The sequence below is a fragment of the Pinus tabuliformis genome, chromosome 8 (genome assembly GCF_031772625.1).
Source record: "Pinus tabuliformis cultivar Carrire ecotype Pingquan chromosome 8, CPIR1, whole genome shotgun sequence".
Classification (NCBI taxonomy): domain Eukaryota; kingdom Viridiplantae; phylum Streptophyta; class Pinopsida; order Pinales; family Pinaceae; genus Pinus; species Pinus tabuliformis.
Genome location: NC_142294.1, coordinates 1721433246 through 1721449874, shown reverse-complemented (window position 1 = coordinate 1721449874; position 16629 = coordinate 1721433246). Strand labels below are relative to the sequence as shown.

The following is a 16629-nucleotide window of genomic DNA, read 5'->3' as shown; positions in this document are numbered from 1 at the left end:
TTTGGTTGAGTAGTAATTTTATAGTTTTTTTTTCCTTGGCAACAATGGTCCAAACTTCTAAGTTGGACATTTTTGTAGACGATAATACTCAGGGCCTGATAAAATGAAAACTTCTAAGTAAATTTTTGTGCATGCATAAACTTCTTGTGCATCTGTCTACGGGGGTCATGGCTTGAGTGGAAGTGGTTATATTCTAGAGATATGTTTTGTCTCTAGTGAGCTTTTCAATGTTTTGTCACTGATGAAGTATTTTAAGTTGTTTCAAAGTATTATGCCAAATGCAAGTCTTGGTGGGATATTTATATCTCCATCTATGGTTTTCTAGGTGCAACAATCTCATTTATAAATTGTAATGGTATATTCATCATCATGTCTGTAATGTGGAATGGATATTGAGATAGATCAGGTACGGTATTTTATTAAGAGAATTCATTGTGTTTGTTAACCATTAGCAACGCTAGTCACGGTTGAGGTCTTTTTGATACCCGAACAGTTAATATTTTCCCTCACAAACTTGAAACTCCGTGGATGAAACTCATTTAGCCATTCCCAAATTTGAAATTCAAATGGTTTTTCAAATTTAGTTTTCAAATGAGACATCGAATATGCGTACATGCTGATATGATACGCTGTGGTGGCAATCAACATTAGCTTAATGACTTGTTTTTAAGAATTGCCAAGCAATAGATGTCTAAACCTGTGGATCCGGTATTCGTTGAAACATTTAATGTCTCGTTCACGTGGAGGATAGAGGTCTAACCTTTATCCCTCGTGTCATTATCTCCTAGGTCACTTCATTGAAGTATCACATCGAATCTTGTAATGTCACAAACTACCACGAAAGCTCGTGTCGAATCCGATTCAATGCAAGGCAGGGGAATAAGAAATAATTTCAATACATGTCTTTCTTTCATGTCTTTCTTTCATTGGGTATGTACAAACGACGAAAGGGCGAGGGCAACCCTCCCTTTAAAAACACTTTCGGTGTAATTATAAATGAGATAAAGGGCGAATTAAATAAAAATGATCCCTAATTTATAAATATTTTTCATACTATTTTTTTTAATAATATGAATTACTCTTTATTTAACAATTAAATATATAAAGTAAAGATATTGATAAATTTTGTAATATTATTTTAAAAATAAAAAACAATTTCATTACCATTTTAAACCAAACATGTTTAAATTCCATACGAAACGTTTGGGAAATTTCAATTTTGACGATGCATAGAATAAACGCGGAAAATCAAGTTGTAAAAAAGTAAAATCACTTCAGGCCAGCATGGAATCTTCCCTCTTCACGTGCTGGTGGGCCCTGTAAGTTCCTAGGTAGAACGAGTGAGGAATATGAAATTGTAAAATGAAATCATGAATGCTGTTTCAGCGTTGAGTCTTCCCTCTTCACGTGTTGGTCGGCCATCAAGTAAAAGTAGTGGACGATATTTGTGGACGTCGAAGAAAGTCAAAAATTGCCAAAACGCGTGGAGATATTATACCGAATCGTCCAATATTACGTGACATAAATGGCATTCATGTCATCTCCCATCTGCACCGCACCTTTAAATACACGTCTTTAAGTAGTGGGAAGCAACCTAGGATATTTTAAAATTATAAATAATATGATAAATATAAATAACAATCGTCCAATATTACGTGACATAAGTGGCATTTATGTCATCTCCCATCTGCACCGCACCTTTAAATACGCGTCTATGGTATCCAAAGCATCATTACTCAATGGGCGTTTTATCCTCTCAGTTTTTGTCTTCTGATTTTTCTGGGGGCTGCTGGGTTGCGAAGGGTGGTCTGCGTGTTCTCGGGGAGGCTTCGGCATCAAATGAGGTAACAAATTTCTTTCTCTGTGAAATTTATTGTCAATCGACATTTTTTCCCACAATTTTCTCGATTTGCATATGAATTTTCCACGATACGGGATAAGGGTTTATGGTTTCTATTTTAGAGTTTGTATTACTGGAATGCTTCAATTTTATAGGTTTTATAGCTCATATATTGGTTTTATAGCGAATATTTATAGAACCTGCGTCATTTTGTTGTAAGATTTTAATTTCTGAGTTTTCCTAATTACTTTAAACTCTTAACCAAGATCTACTCCTTTGTAAGAAATTAAAAAAATAATGCACAGCGGAACTTACTTTCCATGTTCAAATGCTCCTGGTCTTTGCTTGAGTTGTTGGCTCTTGAATCCTTCCAAGAGCTTGCAATCCTTCCAGTCTTCAATGGAGCAGACAATCTTTATGAGTTGATTGCAAGCCTTGGAGACTCAGCCCTTTTATAGCACTGCAAAACCCCAATCCTAGGGCAGCCTAAAATTTAGCTGAAACAAGTCTGTCTGAAATTTCAGATTGATTGAAATCAATCAATCAATCAATCAATCAGATTTTGATTTCCTTATTCAGCTCAAATTTAATATTGCTATTTATTTTAATCAACTATAATCGGTCCATTAACAATCATAATTGATTAACATTAATCTACATGTATTTGAATCCAAATCCTTATTTTTAAATACGTTTAATGCCATGACTTAATTAATCACATTATTTGGCATATGAATGTAATCTTATTGACAGTAATTGACATCATAATCATGATGCACGTATGTCCAACTTAATTATTGCAATTAGACGTCTCTAAATCCAACAATCTCCCACATGGACAAGTGCAACCTTTTGATTATATGTCCTTAACTTTATTGCATGCAACTTTTCTGTCTTTACTTATCGTATTTCTTAAACAATTCCGTCCATCAATTATGCTAACAAAGGACTTAAGCGGCATTTGTCACATTTATTCGCAACTAAACTGACATAAATCACGCTGCCAACATAACTGAATGACATGAATCTGATTTGGACATATAGTTTAGAAATTACACGCAAGTGTGATTAGACGTGCCTATTTCTAATTGAGTCACCTTTACTTTACTGTATGAGGCCAAAATCTTAAACTTTAAAGAAAGAAATAATGAAACTGAAACTGAATGCAACTTGTATATATCATCAAAATTGTTTACAATTGCATTACATAGAACATCAAAAAAACAGAACTTAAAACATATTCAGACTCCCACATTTTTCTAATTATCCTAAACAGATATTACACCCATACAAGCAACATGTTGGTGAAACTTCTTGGGTGGTAATCCTTTAGTAAGAGGATCCGCAATCATGGAGTCTGTACCTATGTGTTTTATACATAATTCATTATTCTGCACTCTCTCTTTTACAACCAAAAACTTAATGTCAATGTACTTCGACTTTGACGAACTTCGGTTGTTGGATGCGTATAACACTGCTGAATTGTTGTCACATAATAATTTGAGTGGTTTCTGAATAGAATCCACAATTTTCAGACTTGTGACGAAGTTCTTCAGCCATACGCCATGATTAGATGCTTCAAAACATGCAACAAATTCAGCTGCCATAGTGGAGGAGGCTACCAATGACTGTTTAGCGCTCTTCCATGACACAGCACCACCCGCCATCATGAAGATGTATCCTGATGTTGATTTCATGCTGTCGACACATCCTCCAAAATCAGAATCGGTGTATCCAATGACCTCGAGCTGTTCCGATCTCCGATACGTGAGCATATAGTCCCTTGTTCTCTTTAGGTATCTCAACACTCGCTTGGCTGCCTTCCAGTGTTCCATACCTGGGTTACTCAAATATCTCCCTAGCATTCCGGTAATGAACGCAATATCCGGACGCGTGCATACTTGTGCATACATGATGCTACCCACGGCTGAGGCATAGGGAATATCTTTCATGAGGTTTTTATCTAAGTCAGTTTGGGGACATTGTTTCAGACTAAACTTATCTCCTTTTGATATAGGGGTATCTCCTGGTTTGCTGTTTTGCATGCCAAATCTTGTTAGAATCTTATCGATATAGTTCCTCTGGGATAACCTCAGAATACCTTGAGATCTATCTCTAAGTATTTCAATCCCTAGAACAAATGATGCATCACCAAGATCTTTCATTTCAAAGTTCTTAAATAAAAAATTCTTAGTTTGATGCAACATGTCTTTATCGTTACTGGCAAGCAATATGTCATCTACATATAAAACCAAGAAAATAAATTTACTCCCACAGAACTTAAGGTATATACATTCATCTACTATGTTAGACTCAAAATCAAATGAGCTAATAACTTGGTGAAACTTATAATACCATTGTCGAGATGCTTGTTTTAGCCCATAGATAGATTTCTTAAGTCTGCAAACCATAGACCCTGCATCACCTGATACAAAGTTTTCTGGCTGCTTCATATAGATCGTTTCATCAATGTCACCATTGAGAAACGCCGTCTTTACATCCATCTGATGAAGTTCTAAATCATAATGTGCTACAAGCGCCAATATAATCCTTAAAGAGTCTTTCGATGAAACTGGAGAGAAAGTCTCTTTATAATCAATGCCTTCTTTCTGTGTGAAACCTTTCGCAACAAGACGTGCCTTGTATTTTTCAACATTGCCTTTAGAATCCCGCTTAGTCTTAAATATCCATTTGCAACCAACGGGTTTCTTGTCTTTAGGCAACGGAACGATATCCCAAACGTCATTGTCATACATAGATTTCATCTCTTCATTCATGGCATTAATCCACATTTGAGAGTTAGAGCTTTCCACAGCTTGTTTGATATTAACGGGATCATTTTCAAACATGCCAATGTCAAACTCATGTTCTTGAAGATATGCATAATCCTTTGATTGTGTAGATCTTTTCTCTCTAGTAGATCTCCTAATTGGCACAGGCTCTAGATTTTCTTGAGGTTCATTTACAACTTGATCTTCAACAGGAGGAAGAACATCATTACCAACTTCTGACTCTCCCACAGGCCCTAGGCCATCAACATTTGTCATGTCAATGTGAGGGTTTGGGTTGGGTTCAGGTCCATTTGTGTTCTCTATTCCATGTTGAGTTTCTAACTGAGTTGTTTGGGATGATGAAGATTGCACATTGTCAAAAGATGTATTTCTAAACACAATCGGAATTTGAACAAAACTAGGACTTTGGTCCATAGTCTCATTCAAATTCGTCTCTTCTTCTTCAAAAATACTATCTTTTGTCATATCTCCCCCCACAAACTCATTATCCTCAAAAAATTTTGCACTTCCTGACTCGAAAACTGTATGTTCTGTTGGATTGTAGAATTTGAACCCCCTAGATCGTTCAGAATAGCCTATAAAGTAACAACTAACGGTTCTTTCGTCCAGTTTCTTTTTGCTTGGCTTATAGGGCCTAGCTTCACATGGACATCCCCAAACTCTCAAATGATTCAAGCTAGGCTTGCGCCCAACCCATAACTCGTAAGGGGTCTTGTTAGCTGCTTTAGTAGGCACTCTATTAAGTATGTATGCTGCAGTCTTTAAGGCTTCTCCCCACAAATTCTCAGGTAGAGTTGTACAAGCAATCATACTTCTCACCATGTCTTTAAGGGTGCGATTTCGTCGCTCAGCAACACCATTCATTGCAGGCGAACCTGGCAACGTATACTGAGGCACAATTCTGCATTCCTCTAAGTATTTTGCAAAGGGACCTTGACGCTGTTCTGCTGATCCATCATAACGACCGTAGTATTCACCACCACGATCAGAACGAATGGACTTTATACGTTTGTTAAGTTGTAACTCAACTTCCGTTTTGAACTTTATGAATACGTCTAATGCTTCCGCCTTTTCTTTTATTAAGTAAATATGACCATATCTTGAATAATCATCTATGAATGTGATAAAGTAACGGTCACCATTTCTTGTAGCCTTTGGAAAAGGACCACAGATATCCGTATGAATTAATTCTAAGACATCATTACACCTTTTTGCATCATACTTACGTTTATTAGTTTGTTTTCCCTTTATACAATTTACACAGTCATTTAAGTTTGTAAAATCTAAAGGTTGGAGAATATCATTAGACACAAGACGTTCTATCCTTTTCATAGAGATATGTCCTAATCGCTTGTGCCATAATGTTGCAGATTTCTCACAAGTTAATTTACGTTTTCTATTATCTATATGCAGTGCCTCTGAATGTGAAGTGTCTATATCTAGAAAATAAAGATTATCATAAGAAGACAGGATACCAGAAGCAAGAAGCTTAGAATCTCGACACAAACTGAAATTTCCATTACCAAATGAACACACATAACCATTTTTGTCCAAATAAGATATAGAAATTAGGTTCCTTCTGAAAGATGGAACCACTAAAGCATCAAAATTTAAATAAAATCCTGTCTTACATAATAATTTAAATTTTCCTATGCTTTCCACTTCTACTTTATTGCCATTTCCTACGTAAACGTAGCGCTCTGCCTCACTTGGCTTGCGATGGCTTAGGCAACCCTGCATCGACATACTGATGTTAGTCGTTGCACCTGAATCTATCCACCAAGTATATCTAGATACAGAACTTAAATTAACTTCAGAACAAACCAAAGCAAGAGACATACCTTTCTTTGCCAACCATGCATGATAGTTGGTGCAGAATTTCTTTGTATGTCCTGGCGCTTTGCAGAAAAAACAGTTCCTTTCTCCTGCTTTCACAGAAGTATCTTCCTTCTTGCTTTTCTACGCGGCATTGTTTGCAGCTACCTTGGTAGGTCCCTTTTCCTTGGCAGTAAACTTGCGCTTCTTGCCTTTACCCTTAGGATTAGATGTTACTACATGAGCACTTTCTCCCTTAGTCATTTTCTGTCTCTCTTCCTCCTGCACCAACCGAGCCTCAAACTCAGGTAGTGTCCACGTCTCTTTTTGACAATTATAAGTCATCTTGAATTGACTAAAGTTAGACGGGAGAGACAGAAAAATGAACTCAATGAGAACCTCATCAGAGATGTCATAATTATGCCCTTTCAAGGCACGTTGCAGTCTTGTCATCTCAATAACATGCTCTCTAACCCCTTCTTTTCCCTTGTATTTTATTGTTGCCAACTTCACAAAGAGTGTACTAACATCAGTCTTTTTACTCTTTGTGAATTTTTCTTCAAGGGCCTTAAGGTATTCAATAGCGCCTATCTCTGTATCAGGTATGATGCCTCGAAAAGTCTCATGGATCGTTTGCTTCATCACCATTATGCACATGCGATCTGAATGCTCCCATCTAGCAATATCAGCCTTCTCTTGAGGAGTTACCTCACTCTCTTTATTAGGCTTGGGGCGATCAAATCTCAGTGCTGTGTCCAATTGCATGATCCCTAAGACTAATTTCAGCTTTTCCTCCCACTGTTTGAAATTGTTCCCTATGAGGGGCTTAATCTGACTTAGACTTAACATTATGTTTGGATCTGAAAAATTCAAGAACAAGAAAATAATTTAGATACGATGCATCACGATTTAATCATAATTCTAAAATCTATCTAAAGGCATGTGTAAAACTATTTGCTCAATTAAAACTTTAGCCAAAACACCATTCAGTAATGAAACACCTTTGGGTGCAATCATTACCTTCAGGCAACCCTTATGCACCAAACAACTTAGCAGGCGCCAACCCTCCTTTGGGAAAGCTAACACCCACGTCCATTGCCAACACGTTACTTCAACTTGTCATGAGTCATCCTTGCAATCGTCTTACAGAGAGCGGTTCGTTTGCGAACATCAATGCTTGACTCATGCGAAAACAACACATGTATACCAAACACCGTCTTTAGTTAGATTCCAAAATTATGTCTAAAACCTAATCTAGGACGTACCTATAGAATCTACTCGTCCTATATAGAATAAAGTATCTCATAACTCTTTTAAATTTAATATGTCAACTATATTCATCAAAATAATTATTAGGTTTTAGTAAAACTTTAGCAGTTTCTACAATGATTACCTTTTAGAAATGCTTCAATAATTTATTTAGAGAATACTAAATAATTTATTTAGAGAATACTAAATAATTTTATGGTTGCCATGATTAGCATCATTGTGATCAAATCCGAATTTAGTATTATATCAATAATTAACGTTAATACAAATTTTATGCCATAATTAGCATTATTGTGATAAAATCCGAATTTGGTATTGTATCAATAATTAACGTTAATACAAATTTTATGCCATAATTAGCATTATTGTGATAAAATCCGAATATTATATCAGTAATTAACGTTAATACAAATTTTATGCCATAATTAGCATTATTGTGATAAAATCCGAATTTGGTATTATACCAGTAATTAAACGTTAATCTACAATCCCAAGAAAAATAACATTTGGCTCGGCAATATCATGATAGTTTCTTTCTCAGAAATGATCTTAAAAAAAAAAACAGTGCCACTATACACTCCAATAATACAACATATGCATAGATTATATCCTAACCATGCTTCAGTTATCACAAATTATTGAGGTATTTCACACATGTTTTTTTTTTTTTTTTTTTTTTTTTTTAAATAATAAAAGAAGAGTATAAATAATCTTCATAACTTAGATCTAAAACTCTGCTTAACATAAGAAATCACACAACGATTCACAAATATACAATAATGAGAATCTGAAGTGCCACGTATCAAATTCATATGCTCAACATAGTAATTACCAAAAAAAAAAAAAAAAAAAAAAAAAATACGGGTACTCTCAACAATGTTTAAGAGAAATGTAAACCAGATTTAATCACACGGTTTTCTTTAGAAGAAACCTTTGTATTATTAAGTTATGAGTACATATTGAAATGATTTATGTTAACGCTGTATGAAAGAATTCAAGATCCTACATTAACCGCAAGCACTTTACTGTATTAAATCAACTCATTGAGTCGAAGATAAATCCCTCGTAACTTGCATTCTCAAACAATCATGTTATTGTAATAAAAAATAAAAAATAACCCAAGGAACCAGGATGGAATATAAAACCCTTAAAAATGGAAACTTCTGTTAAATCTTAAAAGTGCCCTGTTTTCCATCGAAACCCTCAAATCTGCAATATATTCAATAAAATCCCTATCACTTTAACGATTCAGATTTGTGAAAGCTTCTTGAAGATGCATTTCTAAGGCTGACGGTTTGTAACCCCAAATTTAAATTTTGACTTTGATATGAAATGAGAATTGTAAACAGAGCGGGTGTTCCTCATGAGACTCCCACAGTCAAACAATTCCAGCAGGTTGGCAGTAAGAATAGGAGGAAGTCCTTCCAGCACAACGCTAAAGTTCACAGACTCAGTGCGTTACAAACCTAAGGATGAAGACAAATCGTCGACCTGGATTTTCAGTCACTCAGAATCTCGCCCAGATGAAGACAGAAAAACAGCGAAGGGTCTATTTTAATACAAACCGTGAAATAATAATTTTTCTTCAAAGAAATTATCGGGAGAGACAGTTCTTACATAAGGGTGCTCTGATACCAATTGTAAGATTTTAATTTCTGAGTTTTCCTAATTACTTTAAACTCTTAACCAAGATCTACTCCTTTGTAAGAAATTAAAAAAATAATGCACAACGGAACTTACTTTCCATGTTCAAATGCTCCTGGCCTTTGCTTGAGTTGTTGGCTCTTGAATCCTTCCAAGAGCTTGCAATCCTTCCAGTCTTCAATGGAGCAGACAATCTTTATGAGTTGATTGCAAGCCTTGGAGACTCAGCCCTTTTATAGCACTGCAAAACCCCAATCCTAGGGCAGCCTAAAATTTAGCTGAAACAAGTCTGTCTGAAATTTCAGATTGATTGAAATCAATCAATCAATCAATCAATCAGATTTTGATTTCCTTATTCAGCTCAAATTTAATATTGCTATTTATTTTAATCAACTATAATCGGTCCATTAACAATCATAATTGATTAACATTAATCTACATGTATTTGAATCCAAATCCTTATTTTTAAACACGTTTAATGCCATGACTTAATTAATCACATTATTTGGCATATGAATGTAATCTTATTGACAGTAATTGACATCATAATCATGATGCACGTATGTCCAACTTAATTATTGCAATTAGACGTCTCTAAATCCAACATTTGTGTCTTTCAAAGAGAGTTGTTAATACTACCCACTAGAACTTGCACAAAACCTGCACAAAGAACGTCTACATCTAAAACAGAACGTTTCCCGTTTCTCGTTTCTGGTAACATAGCTTGCTAGGACATTATGTGCCAACAGGTTTCAGATGTTAATTTTTTGGCCATTGGAAATGTACCATACTTTGCTTATAAATCTAAAACAGAAGGTATGTAGTTTTAACTCAGTACAATGAACGTCTACATCTTATTTCAAGTTAAACAGCAGAAAACAGGACAAAACAGAAAGAAAGGAAATTTCATTCATAACTAATACATATAAAATATATCGACTAATTGCAAATTCATGTTTAACAACTGCAACTGCAGTGCTTCCACTGCAAAAGCAGTCTAATTAGGACACAGCAAAATTTTGCTATCATTTGAATTGAAAAAGAACTCTAACCCATGAAAATTTCAAAACATTTCATTTGTGAACTCATGAGAAAAGAAGATTCACAGCATAAATGGCAATGTCCAAGAGTCACATAGTAGCCCTTGTTCTGTAAAAATTTCTGTTTTCCCACCCCGGTTTTCAGTTTCTCCTTATTTCTCCCATGTAGTTAAATGCCCATTCCCATAACCATACATTTAACAGACTGAAAAAAATAAATATTGCTGAAAACACAAATTCTGGAAATTTTTCAGAATGCTGGAAATTGCAGAATTAAAAATCAGCAATTAAAAACAGCCATTAAAACACATTAAAACACTGATATTTTTGGTCAACTTGACCCTGGAAAAACCCCCTACAACTCTTGGGGAAAACCAGTTTGAGAGCTCTTCTTTATTTCTGAAAATTGTCTTTTTACAGTGAGAATTATTCAGCAAAAAATCAGCAAGCAAATTTACAACTTATCTCCTTTCCCGTGCCTCACAGCAATCTGGAAATTACAGCAAACAAGACAGCAATAAATGCTGTACGACCTCCGTTTTGTGTGCAGAAAAATCAGCAAACTGCTCCTCGATTTTTGTGCAAAAATCTGCCTTTCACTATGTGCTGAATCAGCTGTACAAATCTGCTCAACTGCTGCCTTGGAATGTGTGCCAAGCTACTGTCTCCTTCTCCTTCCTGCTCAGAAATCTCTCTTGCTCTCTTGCTCTCCTTCTCCCAATCTGCTCATGAAAAGAATGAATGACCTTTTCCTCCTTTTCCTCCTTTAATATAACTCCAAGTGACTTTTGGGTGATCCAAGTGACTTTTGGGTGATCTCTAAATCCAATGGCTGAAATAGATTTAGATCAATGGTTGAGATTAAATGCTCATTTAAATCTCACTTTCTATTTTTTAATTCACCCCACTTTAATAAAGACCCACTTAGTCATTTATTTCCAAAGTCACTTTTCCTTTCTAATTTTTCATTGACTTTATAAAAGTCACTTTAAAATTAGACTTAATAACTTTATCACTTAAAGTCACTTTTAAATTAGATTTAACTTTATAAAATTATAAAGTCACTTTAGGAGAAAAATTAAATTCTTTTGGACACTTTTCCCTAGGCCAAAGATCAAAGCTTAAGGGAACCACCTGTCTTCCGGTACCAAATTTCAACACTCCCTCTTACCGAGGAAGGTGTTCCTCACCACACCCATCTTGTCTCTGAAGTAGACATGCTTGCCCTGTGGTAAGGCTTTGGTAAGGATATCTGCAACCTGCTCATCAGTGGAAATATACTCAAGCTTCACAGCTCCCTTCTGAACATAGTCTCTGATGAAATGATATCTGATCCCGATTGCTTTGACCTGTCATGAAATACTGGATTCTCCGTGAGTTTAATGCAACTCTGATTATCACAGTAAATCAATGAGGGTCTCAACGGCTGACCAAATAAGCCAAACAACATCTTGCGAAGCCAGATGGCCTCACAACTAGCTAGACTGGCTGCCATATACTCTGCTTCCGCTGAACTCAGTGCTACTGACTGCTGCTTCCGGCTGAACCATGACACTACTGCTGAACCCAACCCAAAACAACACCCTGAAGTGCTCTTCCTATCAGAAGCACAACCTGCCCAATCAGAATCAGTGTATCCTGCCAATCTCACTCCATCTCCCTGCCTGTAGTCCAGACCATAATCCACTGTCCCCTGCAAGTACCGCAAAATGTGTTTTGCAGCCACCCAGTGAACCTTCCTAGGCTCACACATAAACTGACTCATCGTGTTGACTGCAAAACAGATATCTGGTCTGGTGTTGACCAAATACATCAAGGAACCAATCAGCTGCCTGTACAATGTGGGATCCACCAACTCGGAATCCGAAGCATGAAGCTTCTTCCAGTTGGTGATCATCGGTGTCGACATGGGTCTACAATCCTCCATGTGGAATCTGCTAAGGATGTCCACAATATACTTCCCCTGCCCCAGGAAGAAATGCCCCTCCTCCTGCCACACCTCCAAACCCAAAAAGTAATGCATCAAGCCGATGTCCTTCATCTCAAACTCCGCCGCAAGATCTCTCTTGCAGTGCTCTATGAGTCTCTCTGCACCTGTAATGATCAAGTCATCCACATACAGCACCAGAATGAGAGGCTCCTCACCAATCACAATAAAGTAAAGGTTCGGATCTGCCTCACTCTTTGTGAAACCCATCCCCTGCAAGTATGCATCTATCCTGGAGTACCAAGCTCTGGGAGCTTGCTTCAGGCCATAAAGGGCCTTCTTCAATCTGCACACATGGGACTCCTTCCCATGCACCTCAAAGCCCTGTGGCTGCTCAATGTACACCTCCTCCTGTATGAAGCCATTGAGAAATGCGGTCTTCACATCCATCTGGTGGATCTTCCAACCCATCTCTGCTGCTATCGATATAATGGAGCGGATCGAAGTATATCGAGCCACGGGAGCGAAGGTCTCCTCATAATCAACTCCCTCTACCTGGGAGAACCCTCTAGCCACAAACCTCGCTTTGAATTTCTCAATGCTGCCATCTGCAGCATGCTTTACCTTGTAAATCCATCTGGAAGTAACCACGGATTTGCCCTCAGGCCTCGGCACCACCTCCCAAACATCATTCTTCATGATAGAAGAATACTCCTCCTGCATGGCCTCTCTCCAGACCTGCTGGCTAGCTGCCTCCTCATAGCTAGAAGGCTCAGAGTCAAGGATGTTGGTAACCATCGCCATATAACTACAAAACCTCTCAGGTGGTCTACTCTCTCTGACCGGCCTCTTCGGCTCAGCAACAGATGTGGCATCTCTCAAGGTGTCCTGAAGCCACTTGGGCTTCCTCTTCCCTGAGCGCACTTCTTCCACCGGAGAATGAAACTCCTCCTCCTCATCATCATCAGTAGCCTGAACTCCTGACTGTCTGTCTGCTGTCCTCCTGCCTGCACCTGAACCTGTAGAAGCTGAGGTACCGTGTGAACTGTCCATCAGTGGACTCCCTAGTGAACTGCTCTGTGAACTGCCCGGAGCACCACCCCTCTGGCTCGGCAAGCCACTGCTCACTGATGGACCTGACATCCTCATAGATGTACCTCCGGATCCTCCTGATCCCTGCCCACTGGATCCCTGCGACTGACTCAACTGCTGCTGAGGGTCTGGCTGATCCAGATACTCTAACTCCCGTGACCTCCTAAAGGCCCTGTCCTCCTCGAACTTCACATCCCATCTGACAACAACTTTCCTCTGTGCAGGAATGTAAATCCGAAAGGCCTTTGAGGTCTCACTGTAGCCCACAAAGATACCCTTCTCTGCGGTGGGCTCTAGTTTGGTCCTCTCCTCCTTGGGTATATAGGAGTATGTAATGCATCCAAGGATATGAAGATGACCAAGATCAGGCTTCTTCCCAAAGAAAGCCTCCTCCGGAGTCATGTGCCCCAAGGCACGATGCGGACTCCTGTTCTGCAAGTAAACAGCTGTGTTGCAGGCCTCTGCCCACAAGAACAATGGCAACCCCTGATCATATAACATGGCTTTGGCAGCCCCTATGATGGATCTGTTCTTCCTCTCCGCAACCCCGTTCTGCTGGGGGTTGTAAGGAACAGTGAACTCCCTCCTAATGCCTGCCTCTGCACAATAGTCAACAAACTCTCCAAGGGTGTACTCTCCTCCATTGTCCGACCTCAGGGACTTGATCTTTCGACCTGTCTGAGTCTCCACAAGAGCTCTGAACTCCTGAAACCGCTTGAAGACCTCACTCTTGGTCTTCAATAAATAAATCCAGGTCCTCCTGGAGTGATCATCAATGAATAAGACATAGTACTCATATCCACTCAAGGAAACATGAGACATCCGACCGCTCACATCGGAATGAATCAAATCAAGTATCCCCGTCGCTCTGCTGTCACTGCTGGGAAAAGGGGATTTGGCAAACTTGCCCATCGCACAACCTCTGCAGGTATCATGGTGATCAGTACTGAAATCTGGCACACCTGTAGTGATCTCCCGCAATGTCCTCAAGGCTCCATGAGACATGTGCCCCATCCTGCGGTGCCAAATCTCACATAGCTCAGAACTGCTAGCTCTGCTGTCGGTACTACAGCTCAATGCCAAAGGGGACTGGAATGCAAACTTGTACACCTTTGCATGGCGTACACCTATCACTCTAGCTGAATCAGCTGGAGAGCCCCTGGGATACATCAACACCTGTCCTTCCCTGAACAGTACCTCATATCCTCTGTCCTCCAACGCTGAGACGGATATGAGGTTCTTCCTCATCCCTGGCACATAAAGAACCTCTGACACCTTCAAGGGAGGTTTGGACTCCCTCTGAAATGTCACTGTCCCCACCCCGACTGCTCTAACAACTCTGTCATCACCGAGTACTACCTCAATATCAGTGCCACTCTCTGAAAGCTCTGAGAAGTACTCACGGACTCCTGTCATGTGACGTGAAGCCCCACTGTCCACATACCAAATACCTGTAGATGCTCCGCTAATCGAGGGAAAAGCATGCTCCCTCTGAACCTGTGTGGCAGGTGATCCTGCACTAGAGGACTCACATGTAGTGAACGCAAACTCCCGATCAAAACGACCTGCAAAGTCCTCAATCTCAGCTGAAGCTGTCACGTCCTGGTTCTTTCCCTTCTTCTTCTTCTTCTCCGGACACACAACTGCATAGTGTCCCATCTTCTGACAATTCCAACACTTCACTTTGGAATAGTCCTTTTGTGAGTTACCCTGTTTACCTTTACCTTTGCCTTTGCCTCCACCACCGCTTGTGGAAGCCTGCTTCTTCCCTTTGCCTTTCTTGCCTCCTGCCACCAGTGCTACGTCCTCATCCTGCTCAACTGGCTTGGCTGCCCCAAGCTGTCCTTTCCTGATCTCTGTCTGTATACAATCATCCCAAAACCTCTCCCATGTGGGAAGGGTCTCACGTGCACAAACCCCATCAGCAAAGTTCAACCATGAACGGGGGAGGCCATTCACTGCAATACGCACCAACTCAGTGGATGGAATGGCCTCTCCAATCGCTGCCAACTCATCTCTCACATTGGTAATCTTTGTGAGATATCCAGCTGCACTATCATTCCCCATCTTAATGTTCTTCAGCTTCTCCTTCAGGACCATCTTCCGGTTCTCATTGGTACTCTGGTAGAGATTGGACAATGTTGTCCACATCTCATGGGCATTGCTCTTTCCTCTCACATGAGGAATGCAATGGTCTTTGATTCCGTCTAGAATCAGCCTCTTACCCTTGTTGTTCTTTCTATTATAAGCTGCCAACTGAGTAGCATCAGTAGGCACAACAACAGGGTGCTGTGCTGTATGCACCATGATATCCCAGACTTCTGCCTCCTCAAAGATACTCTGCATTCTCTCCTTCCAAACGCTGTAATTTGTATGCCCATCCAACCTATCCTCCACCCTCAATCCCAATGACATCTTGCTGTCCTAAAACTGAAAAATAGCACTGCTGTGGTAAAGATAAACCTGCTGTTTATGAAAAAATCAGCTTGCTGGAATTTTCTGAGTGAAAAAATCAGCAGCTGTATTTTTTTCTCTTTTGCTGTCCCAAACTGCCCTTCAGCACTCAAGCTCTGATACCATGTAAAAATTTCTGTTTTCCCACCCCGGTTTTCAGTTTCTCCTTATTTCTCCCATGTAGTTAAATGCCCATTCCCATAACCATACATTTAACAGACTGAAAAAAATAAATATTGCTGAAAACACAAATTCTGGAAATTTTTCAGAATGCTGGAAATTGCAGAATTAAAAATCAGCAATTAAAAACAGCGATTAAAACACATTAAAACACTGATATTTTTGGGTCAAGTTGACCAAAAATCACTGAGTTTAAATGTGTTTTAATGGCTGTTTTAATTGCTGATTTTTTATTTCTGCAATTTCCAGCACTCTGAAAAATTTCCAGAATTTGTGTTTTCAGCAATATTTATTTTTTCAGTCTGTTAAATGTATGGCTATGGGAATGGGCATTTAACTATATGGGAGAAATAAGGTGAAACTGAAAACCGGGGTGGGAAACAGAAATTTTTACATGTTCTACATTCTAAAAAAATACCCTCTTGCATGAGGCACAGAGTGTTGTTTATTTTACGCTGCTGTTTAGGAAGAGATTAGTGGAGAACAGTGAGAGATCAAAAGATACAAACAATTCTCAGTAAAACCAAAGACACATATATGAAAATTTAGAAAACTGAAATTTTTCTGTCTTCCTTG

General features: G+C 38.9%; 1 long non-coding RNA gene across 1 annotated transcript in view; it reads left to right on the top strand.

The window, feature by feature from the left end:
* Positions 1 to 1725: 1725 nt before the first annotated feature.
* LOC149242941 (uncharacterized) overlaps positions 1726 to 16629 on the top strand; it is a 59904-nt gene continuing 45000 nt past the window's right edge. The window contains exon 1 of the long non-coding RNA XR_016245751.1: positions 1726 to 1844. This is a non-coding gene — a long non-coding RNA (uncharacterized LOC149242941). The remainder of the gene's footprint in view (positions 1845 to 16629) is intronic.